The following is a 10,285-nucleotide window of genomic DNA, read 5'->3' as shown; positions in this document are numbered from 1 at the left end:
TTGCTAATTGCTCCTCAGGTTGCATAGTCAAGTCTGACTCTTCAGTCTTCTCCCCTTCTTGCCTTTCAATTTCAATTGCACCTTGAACTTGTGTTCCAATCTGTGCATCTGTAGAAACTTTTGGTACTGACATAGTGTGCACCAATTTTCTTATATTTTTCATGGATGTCTCTTTTCTTTCATACACTACAATAGGTAATGTAGGTTGTATCATAGTAAATTGAGGGTTTTTTTGTATGTCTTGTTCCTCCACCTTTGCAGGTGTCTTCTCTGCCTTCTTAAGTTCATCTAGACACAACAATATAGGATGACTATATAGTTGTGCCTTGGTGGTGGTGTCCAAAAATATCTTTTTCATGTCCTCCTCCATTAGGGGATTGATGTTCAGAGGAATTTTTTTAGAAACATCCTTGATTTGTATAATTTCAGTGTCTATTTTTGTTCCATGTTGTGGATTGGCACTCAACATTTGTATACATGATATGCTTTATTTTGTTTACTACTAATTTTCAGTTGTTTTCTATGTATATACATTTGTCTTCATGCCTTCCACATGTACATCTTTCCTAGCATCAATTTTAGTAACCTCAGTTACTTCTTGTTCACCTTTTTCATCACCTACCTCATCAGGTGTCTATTCAATTTCCTTAGGTGTTGTCAACCCATAAATTACCTTCCATATTTGGGTACTCTATTGAACAACATCTTCAATTTTATTCTACAAGATATGGAATGCTTGGTACTTTGGAGAAAATCTTCCTGCATACTTCTTAATGGCCTTTTTCATCTCAAATTTATCTAAATCTGGCATCACTTTTGCAAGTGTAGTTTCTATTATATTTCTCTTTGTTGTGAGACTATATTTCCATCTTTTCTCAACTCTATTATATAAGTTCTTTGGTAGAGAGTTGACAATCTCAATTGGAGTCATCTTAAATGTTTCCATCATGGCATATATTGAATCTTCTACCTTATACATTTCTACCTTTCCAATCTTATCAAATTTAGTATGTGAAATTCTACTTAAATCTACACTAGTCTTTATATTTTCACATAGATTATCCAAATCAGAAGAAGAACTATGACTTACCACTTTGAATTGGATATTATCATCAGATTGTTTCCTCTCCTCATCTGATTTAGCTAGAGCATTGTACTTTCTCCTTAGTCTCTTCTCAGACTCATCATCTTGTATAGCTTTCTTGGGCTTCATTTCTTTTGGTTTTTCTACTTCTTGAGCTTTCTTAGTTGTAGCTCTTATGCTAGTTCTGGTAGCTAGAACTATAGGCTTAGGTTTTATAACCTTCTTTGGTTTGCTAAAAGTTGGACTTTTAGCTTTCCTCTTCTTCTTCTATGTGTCTATAGGTGCCTTACTGGCTTCTACTCACTTGACACCTTCTTCAATATTAGCTTCTTCTTCACCTTGATCTTCTCCTTGACCTTGAGCTAGGGTCAGTGGTGCTTGAGAAAAGACATCTTCTTCATCATCATCTTCATTTTCTTCCTCTTCTTCATCTTCCTCTTCTCCTTCACCAATTTTTTCTTTAAGCTTCTTAAATATTTTGTTCTTCTTTCTTAATACTGATGTTGTCTTCAAGCCCATAGTTATCTTTGATTTTGCAACATCACAGTAGCATTATTATCTATTTCTTCTACAATTAAATTTTTAATTGTTGTAGATGCCTCATCCACATTAATCTCATATTCTAAAGGTCTTAACCATCTTATCATTGGAACTGCAACTTGTACATATGTGAAATCAGTATCAACTAGAAAGAAAACATCATTAAAATGTTTCTCAACTAGTGACACTGGAAACTTGACTCTTTGTTTCAATGACTTCTTAAAGTCCTCAAAGTAACTAGTCATAATAGACTCAAAATTCTCTTTCATTTTCTCAATGAATTCACCTATTTTTACTGCAATGGACCTATTTGTCTTCCATGCAGCTTTACCAAAGGAAGGAAATGTGTTCAGCACATAGAAAAATATACATACAAGAATTGATCCAAACTTTCATTGTGCACTCTTGGTTTTCCTTATGGATCCTAGGATTTTTGATAATTGTTGCAACTGTAGCTTGGCAAGGTCATAAGAATGATCCTTCTTCACTATCTTCTAGCCTATGTCAACAACAATATATGGTACACTATTCAACCTACTTGATTGAAAGAATTTGTGTGAAATAATTCTTACTACAAAAGCAATTAGGGGATCTATGATGCTATCAATTGTCATTCCTCTCTTGTTCTACACAGCCCCTATATTTTTCTCAAAGACCTATTTTGCTTCACTTCTCATGGTTTTCGGCCTATCTAGGGTTGGATACACTATTACCCTCTAAACGATCTTCTTATTAATCTTGATATATCCATCTTCTAACCATACATATTTGTCATGAATTCTTCTCAAAACAATATTAATCCATTCTATCTTTAAAATGTTTGGAAAATGTAGGGCATGGATTAACCCTTTTCTCTCTACAGTCTTGTATTCCTCCTTTAGTACACCATTCACACATAGTTTTCCATATAGGTCTTTGATTTCCATGTCACCTATGCTATCCATCTTGCATGTGTAATAGTATCTCACATCTTGAATCATTAAGACATGTGGTTGTATGATGGATAATGCACTAGACAGGTGTTGTTTATAAGCAATGTGAAGAATTGACTTGAAATTTGGTTGTCTAATCTTATTACTAATTAATTGAACATTTAAAAATTCCTTTCCCTCTTTGACCTTAGTAGAAGAAGAACTAGATGCCATATTTAATACCTAGGGTTTACACAAATTCAAATAGTGTAGCTTGACACACAATAAATACCTTCACAAATCTAATGAATTGTATTGAATGGTCGTTGAATTCTGTTAGAAATGGAAAAAGAAATCTGTAAATAAGCAATACCAGGAAAGAATCTAAGTGAGTAAATGCATGAAAAGATATTACCATAAAATAGGAGAGAGAAAGCTTCAAGCTCCAACAACATGAGACAAGATATTTGGAAAGGGGAAAGCAAAGAAAACCCCTTGTGATATTATGAATGAGGCATCAAAAGCCTAAGAAGGAGGAGAGAGAGAGATAGAGAGCAATGCTCATACAATAATTGAGAAGAGGAAGAAACCTCATTGTTATGAAATGAGAGAAGAGGGTCATCTCTTAAATAGAGATGAGAGAGAGGAGTTAGAATGTAACTCCCATGTCTATGAATGCCACCATTCATATGTGTGTGAGGCCAAGTGTGAGATTCCTCTTAAGGAGGAATAATCTAAAATTAGAAATTACAATACATATTTATCCTCACATATTCCACTAGATGACAAAATAAGATGTAGTGGAAAAAGGACAAAAAAGAAATATATTAGGATACCTTGGCTTATATCCTAATATATTAAAACAATAAAGATAGGAGTTCTAACCTTGGTTTATAAATACACCAAGGAAAGATTACAACTTCTAACACCCCCCTTTAATCTTTACTTGGGGTAATTACATCAAAGGGTATTAAACCCATAATTTACAAAAATATGCAACTTAATCTTCAATATGAAGTAATTTGATTGTCTTCAAGCCATATGGAACATTTGTAGATCCAAGAGAAGTACATGAGTCCTTTGAATGTGGAAGCATAGACACCTCTTCATATGTGGAAAACCAAGAAGGTTCCTTGATGGATCACCTGAAAAAAGAGAACAACAAGACAACTATCCACAAGAAGTATTTCATCTTATAGTCAAATTAGAAATCCTTTTGAATAAGGATAATAAAGTTCTCATAGAGAAACAATGAGTAAAACATGTTACCAGAAAACAATGGAGATAACTTGATATCAAGATAAAGTATATGCTCAAAAAATTGTCAACAAGGACAAATTGAGTAAAAAACTTGATCAATGCTCTCATGAAAAGTATATTATACTAATGCACAAATGACCACAGACAAGGCCAACTAATGAAACCTACATCAACATTGCATCAATCACATGGATATAGACAGTCCACTAATGAGTCATCCCACTACAAGTTAATGGGCTGCAACACCATAACTTGCATGACTCATGATTTAAGCAATAAAGTATGCAGATCATTATCACATTAATATATGAAAATAAAGTAAAAGAGAGACATGTTGATCAAAATAGAATTATCATGATTTGTTAGGATAATCAAAAGAATGGATTATGAGGATATAACAACATATTGCCTGCAAATTGGTTCAAATCATCTGAATTTGGAGGGAAAACTCCAATAATAACAACATGGAGGGAAACTCCATAAAAATATCAATGTTTCAAAATGGAACCAATAGAACCAAATGGAGGGAAACTCCATAAAAATATTATCCTATCAAAATGGAACAGATAGGATCAAATGGAGGGAAACTCCATATAAAATGAGTGCATACCAATATAGGATGGAGGGATACTCCATGGGCCAGATAAGGAAACTATGTATCAGTTATACTGAGGGGACCTACATAGTTATCCTTGAAAAAATATTAATCTCCCTATGCAACTCAAAAAAAAAATCATATAAATCGTGTATATCAATGGTATAATACCATAAAGTGCCAACATGGGCATAGAATAATGCTATAAAAGCATAAAAGTGCAGCTATGGGCACATCAAAATATCAAAATGAAGGCAAATGTGTAAGATTACTCATAATCCAATTAAGTAAAATGATTTAAGGAAGATCAACTAAATATAGATATCAGGTATAAAACTCCATTGAAGGTAAACATGAGTATATATTAATTTCTGAAATATTATAGTCATAAATTATATATTTATCTGGGCATATATGTGTGCACCCATATAAATATATGAAAATAAATTGGTTAAAGAAAATAATTACCTTTCCATACTTAATATTTTGGAAAGTCATAATTTATAAAAAATCACAATATTTACCTTGGTTGAAAAATATAACCTGAAGGTAATAAGAACATAAAATCATGGGGCAAGAAAAGATCTCCCCATTTTTCTCATACTATGCCTTTAAGATTGGAAAGAGATTCAAAAAAAAAAATTTGAAATAAAGTATTAAAAAAAACTTAGTAATTAATGATAGAGGTCAAATCTGGCAGATAAGAATATACTAAAAAGAGTTAAGAAACTTTTCTAAAAAAAGCTTGTAATGAGTAATAGAATATTGCACTTGTCTGAGAATGAATGATTTCATGCCAAAAATAGGTTGACAAAAGGCAAGAATAAAAGCAAAAGATGCTGTTGTCAAGAGCTCAAAAAGGAAAAGAATATTGCATGAACAGAAGAAAGTCTAAATGTGTAATCAATGCAAAAAAAAATAAGTGAGAAGCAGGGCCACCATCATCAGAATGCAGGCGAATCCTTGGTCTATGGTTGTCCCATCGCTTGATAGGGTAGGAGCAGGGGCTGAAGTATCCTGAGCATTCATGGCCACAAGAGCAATCATGCTCAAGATCACCACCATAACAGAGCTAAAGAAACCCCTATTTGACATTTTTCCAAAACCTAAACCTTGTAAACTACAAATCGATTACAAAGAGAAAAATCTTTAAGAAATTCCATCTCTGCTGAAAATGAAGCGATGCTAGGGTTTGATTAGGGGCGGGAATTTTAAATAGAGAATTTAAAAATTAGTGCAGCACTATCTCGTGTGCAGCATGCAGTCTAAAAATCAGTGTAAACTAAAATCATTCAAATAGAGGACAAAAAAAAATTCTAAAGCAGGAAATTCATCTGTTTCAATTAGTAACGCCCTCCATAGTAAGGGTAGGTGTGGTGATGGGCAACTTCTTCTCATCGGATGCACCAGTGAGCTTTTGAACCACTTCCTTGAACGATGATGTGTTCGCTTGAATAGAATTAGTCGCCTGCTGCTGCTGCAGTGAATGTATCGCCACCGAGCGTCGTAAAGGGGCTGAGGGCCAGCGAAGGGAAATCGAGCATGGAGGGCGACAAGATTTTAGGGGGCTGAAACATCCGCTTGTTCAGATTAATAACCCTCAGAGGCGAGGGCGGATTAGGGCTTACATTGATGCCCCCCAACCTTCTCAAATTCTGCCGCCACTCATGCAACTGTGGCTTGAATGTCGCCTTTCACAGACCCACTTCGAAGGCAAGGGAAGGTGCCGGGGCAGGGGTCGGAGGGGCTGAAGCAGGGGCCGATCGTGGCAAGTAACGGGAAGGCATGGTGATGGAAGAACTGTCAATACCCATGCGACCATCCTATGGAATAGGTTAAAAAAGACGAAACAATTTTTTCACCTGCTCTCCATTCAGATATATAGCCATGGAAAAAAAAACAAAAAAAACATAGAAGCATGATATATAGTCAGAGAGCCATTTCTTAAACAAAAAATTTTAGAAAACAAACTGTGAACGCTTTGGCGGCAAGCCTTCCAAAGGAGTTAGATGAAAAGTAATAGAAAATAAGAAGTAACCTGCACAAATTAGAGCAAAGAGAAGTTAATCAGGTTTGGCGGTAAACCAGCCAAACTCAAAAAAAAATTCAATTTCTTCCATCTTAAGAAGATTAAAGAAGAAATTAGTGAAATCTCTCTCAAGAGTCTCCTTCGAATTGTACCTTCATGCAAACACTCAAAACAAAGATTAAACTGCTCTAATACCATGTTAGAAATGGAAAAAGAAATCTATAAATAAGCAATACCAGGAAAGAATCTAAGTGAGTAAATGCATGAAAAGATATTACCATAAAATAGGAGAGAGAAAGCTTCAAGCTCCAACACCATGAGACAAGATATTTGGAAAGGGGAAAGCAAAGAAAACCCCTTGTGATATTATGAATGAGGCATCAAAAGCCTAAGAAGGAGGAGAGAGAGAGATAGAGAGCAATGCTCATACAATAATTGAGAAGAGGAAGAAACCTCATTGTTATGAAATGAGAGAAGAGGGTCATCTCTTAAATAGAGATGAGAGAGAGGAGTTAGAATGTAACTCCCATGTCTATGAATGCCACCATTCATATGTGTGTGAGGCCAAGTGTGAGATTCCTCTTAAGGAGGAATAATCTAAAATTAGAAATTACAATACATATTTATCCTCACATATTCCACTAGATGACAAAATAAGATGTAGTGGAAAAAGGACAAAAAAGAAATATATTAGGATACCTTGGCTTATATCCTAATATATTAAAACAATAAAGATAGGAGTTCTAACCTTGGTTTATAAATACACCAAGGAAAGATTACAACTTCTAACAAATTCACTATATAGATGCTTGGAATGATCTCTTCAATTTTCCTTTAGCTCTTTGTGCTCTCTTCAATTTCAAATGATTTCAAATAAGTTATAAATTGATCATATAGACTTTAAAACTTTGCATTAATGTTCAATGCTTGCACAACTATAAGCTCAGCTTGAATAGAAATTTTAACTCACTCAGCTTCCATGTAGTTTTATTTAGTCTTGGCAACCACTATGATCTCAATCAACACTATCACTTATGATAGCTCAACATTCACTAGATTTCACTCGGCAACCATAGCAAAACTTTTCATGCTTGGCTGTAACATGAAAAATGACAAAACTCAAAGATTTCTTCTCGATTATAAACAACACTTTACATCTTTCTTTATGAAAATATAATATTTTCAAAACTTAACCCTTGGAACTGATGTATAGTAAATATTTTAAATAGTAGTCCCACAAATACCTCTTGATTTCTTAATATGAGTTGGTGTAATCACCTGACCAATTGGGTGAAGTGATCCCATTTGAACTTGATGTGTTGCAGTCTTCCTTTCTCTTCCATGTTTTGTTGATATCATCTCTAACATTATCAATATCAATATTTCCTCCACCTTTGTTGAACTCACTTCTTGGTGCTCTTGATCTTGTTGGACAATTCATGTTTATGTGACTAGTCTTTAAGCAACTAAGACATATAGTTTGACTAAACCATCCTTTATAGTCACTTCTAAAATGTGTTCTAATGCAATTTTCAGCAACATTCCCATACTCTTGACAATAGTGACAACTATACCTTGTATTATAATCCCAATTATAAGAGTTTCCATTGTGCTTTACCTTTTTCTTCTTGTTTGATGACCAGTTGGGCTTGGGTTTACATTCATATGCTCTATGTCCATACTTCTTATAGTTATAGTAGTATCCTTCAAATATTTGTGTGCTTATGGTCTTGAATCTACACTCATGTGCCTGATGTCCTTGTTTGTTGCATTTGTGGCAATGACCCATGAACTTCTACTTAGGATTCCGATTTCTAGTCTTTCTCCTACAAACGTTGGTAGTATGACCTATCTTACCACAATTATGACAAGTAGGTTTTGAGTTCTTACCATTGGCATTCCTTTGTTCACCATTTTTAGATCACCTTTGATCAATTGCTCAAAAAACTTGATGGCTTCACTAGGTTTATTGAAACTTTTAGCAAATTCTTTTTCTCTTTTTAGATCATTTTCTAGTTGTTCATTCTACAACTTCAGTATTGTGATCTCAATATCTTTTCCATTCAATTCATGATTTGCAATTATCATTTGATTCAATGTTTCCAATTGCATGTGTGCAATCCTATTCACTTCTGATGTATTTTCTTCTAGTTAGTTGGTCAGTATCCTTTTGTCATCTTCAATCATGACTTTGTCTTCCTCGTCTTTCTTTTTCTACTCAATCACCTAACATTAACAAAATTGATTGGACTTCTTGTTCTATATTGAGATTTTTGACCTCTTCAGTTAGGGCTCCATTATTTTCCATCATATCTCCAACTATTGCATCAAATTCACTTGTGTTTCCATCTGCAAATAATTTAGTAGTGTCAATCTCTTGGTAATGTGTTGCATTCTCTCCTTCTTTTTAATATCACTTTAACTCATATCTTGCTTCATTCAACTGATTTAGGGAAAGCTATATTTCAATCTTCTAGTTCTTAATAGTCTTTTCCAACTTGTAGACTTCCATGTCCAAGATCTTTCCTCAAAATTGCAAACTTTTACTTTCCAAAGAACTAAGCTCTGATACCAATTGTTGGAAATACAATATGAAAAGTAAACTCTGGGGGGGTGGGGGGGTGAATCAACACTTAAAACTTCAACCTTAAAATCATTCACCACACATCCATCTTACAATCTATGCATGTAAATTGAAATACTAAATAAATAAGATACATTCATAACTTGAAAGTAAATAAGCATTCAACACATGTATGACACAAGATATTTGGTTAACCAGAAACCCTCTAGGAAGAAGGTAAATTTGGGGTGAGGATGACACCCAAAAATCTTCACTACTGTAGTAATAAAGTGTATCCAATGAAGGTTATGATGTTTGATCATGAAACATAATCTACCCTATGAAAGGCCTACCTTGTTAAAGGCTTACAAGACTATCAAATCTTACCCTTTTAAAGGATTTCAACACTCTATTAGAAGCATGGGATTTAAAAAGCTTGTTAAGACTACTCTGTTAAGAGATTTAACTGATTCACCTATTAGAATGTCTCAACAATGATCAAGTAGTTAACACTCTATTGCTAGATAACATATCACATCTTTCCTAATGTCTACTTGATCCTCATTAATTAGATGTATCTCTTTTTTCCTCTAATTTCTTTCCTCTATACTCCTCTAACTAATTATACAATGTATCTCAATTCACAACTCCTTAGCCACCATGAATGCTCTATTTTCACATGCAAACTTCTCTCTTTTCTCCCTCTACATTCGTAAAAATTTTAGGGCTTTTCCTCCTTAAGTCAGCTCTAAAATGGTTTACATAGTAGTTTGTGTCATTATAAACAACTATGTCAAAATTGTATTATTCGGCACTTGAAGTCCATGATGCTTGGCATCAACTACAACTTCAATGTTGTAACTTGGTTGCTAAATGACTCGGCATTCATTGATCACTCGACATCTGAATGACTTGACACTTACTATCTACTCAGCACTTGAGTGACTCGATATATTACTTTTTTGGCATGGACTAAGTAAATGATTTAAGTATATTGTCACTCATATGTCAAAACCAATCTAAGATTAACAAAATTCTCATAGACACATTGTACATTGTGTAGTAGGAAGCACAAAGAAAAGAGTGAAGGTCCAAGCCATTTCCTTGAAATCCCTAAGCGAGACAGAGTTGTACTCGACTAGAAATTGAGCTACGGAAACCAAATTTATTTCAAGGGTAAAGAATTTTGTATAGAACGGGTGTTATTGAAGGATAGAGAAGTGAATGAAGACTCCATGGGAGCAAGGATATGTGTCAAAGATCCCTAAAGAAGTAGCAATAGTAGATTTTTTGTTGACTGGTC

This window comes from Cupressus sempervirens, chromosome 1 (genome assembly GCF_028749045.1).
Source record: "Cupressus sempervirens isolate cs-2001-9-10 chromosome 1, ASM2874904v1, whole genome shotgun sequence".
NCBI classification, from domain to species: Eukaryota; Viridiplantae; Streptophyta; class Pinopsida; order Cupressales; family Cupressaceae; genus Cupressus; species Cupressus sempervirens.
The sequence above is the reverse complement of the archived record's forward strand: the minus strand, read 5'-3'. Positions refer to the sequence as shown.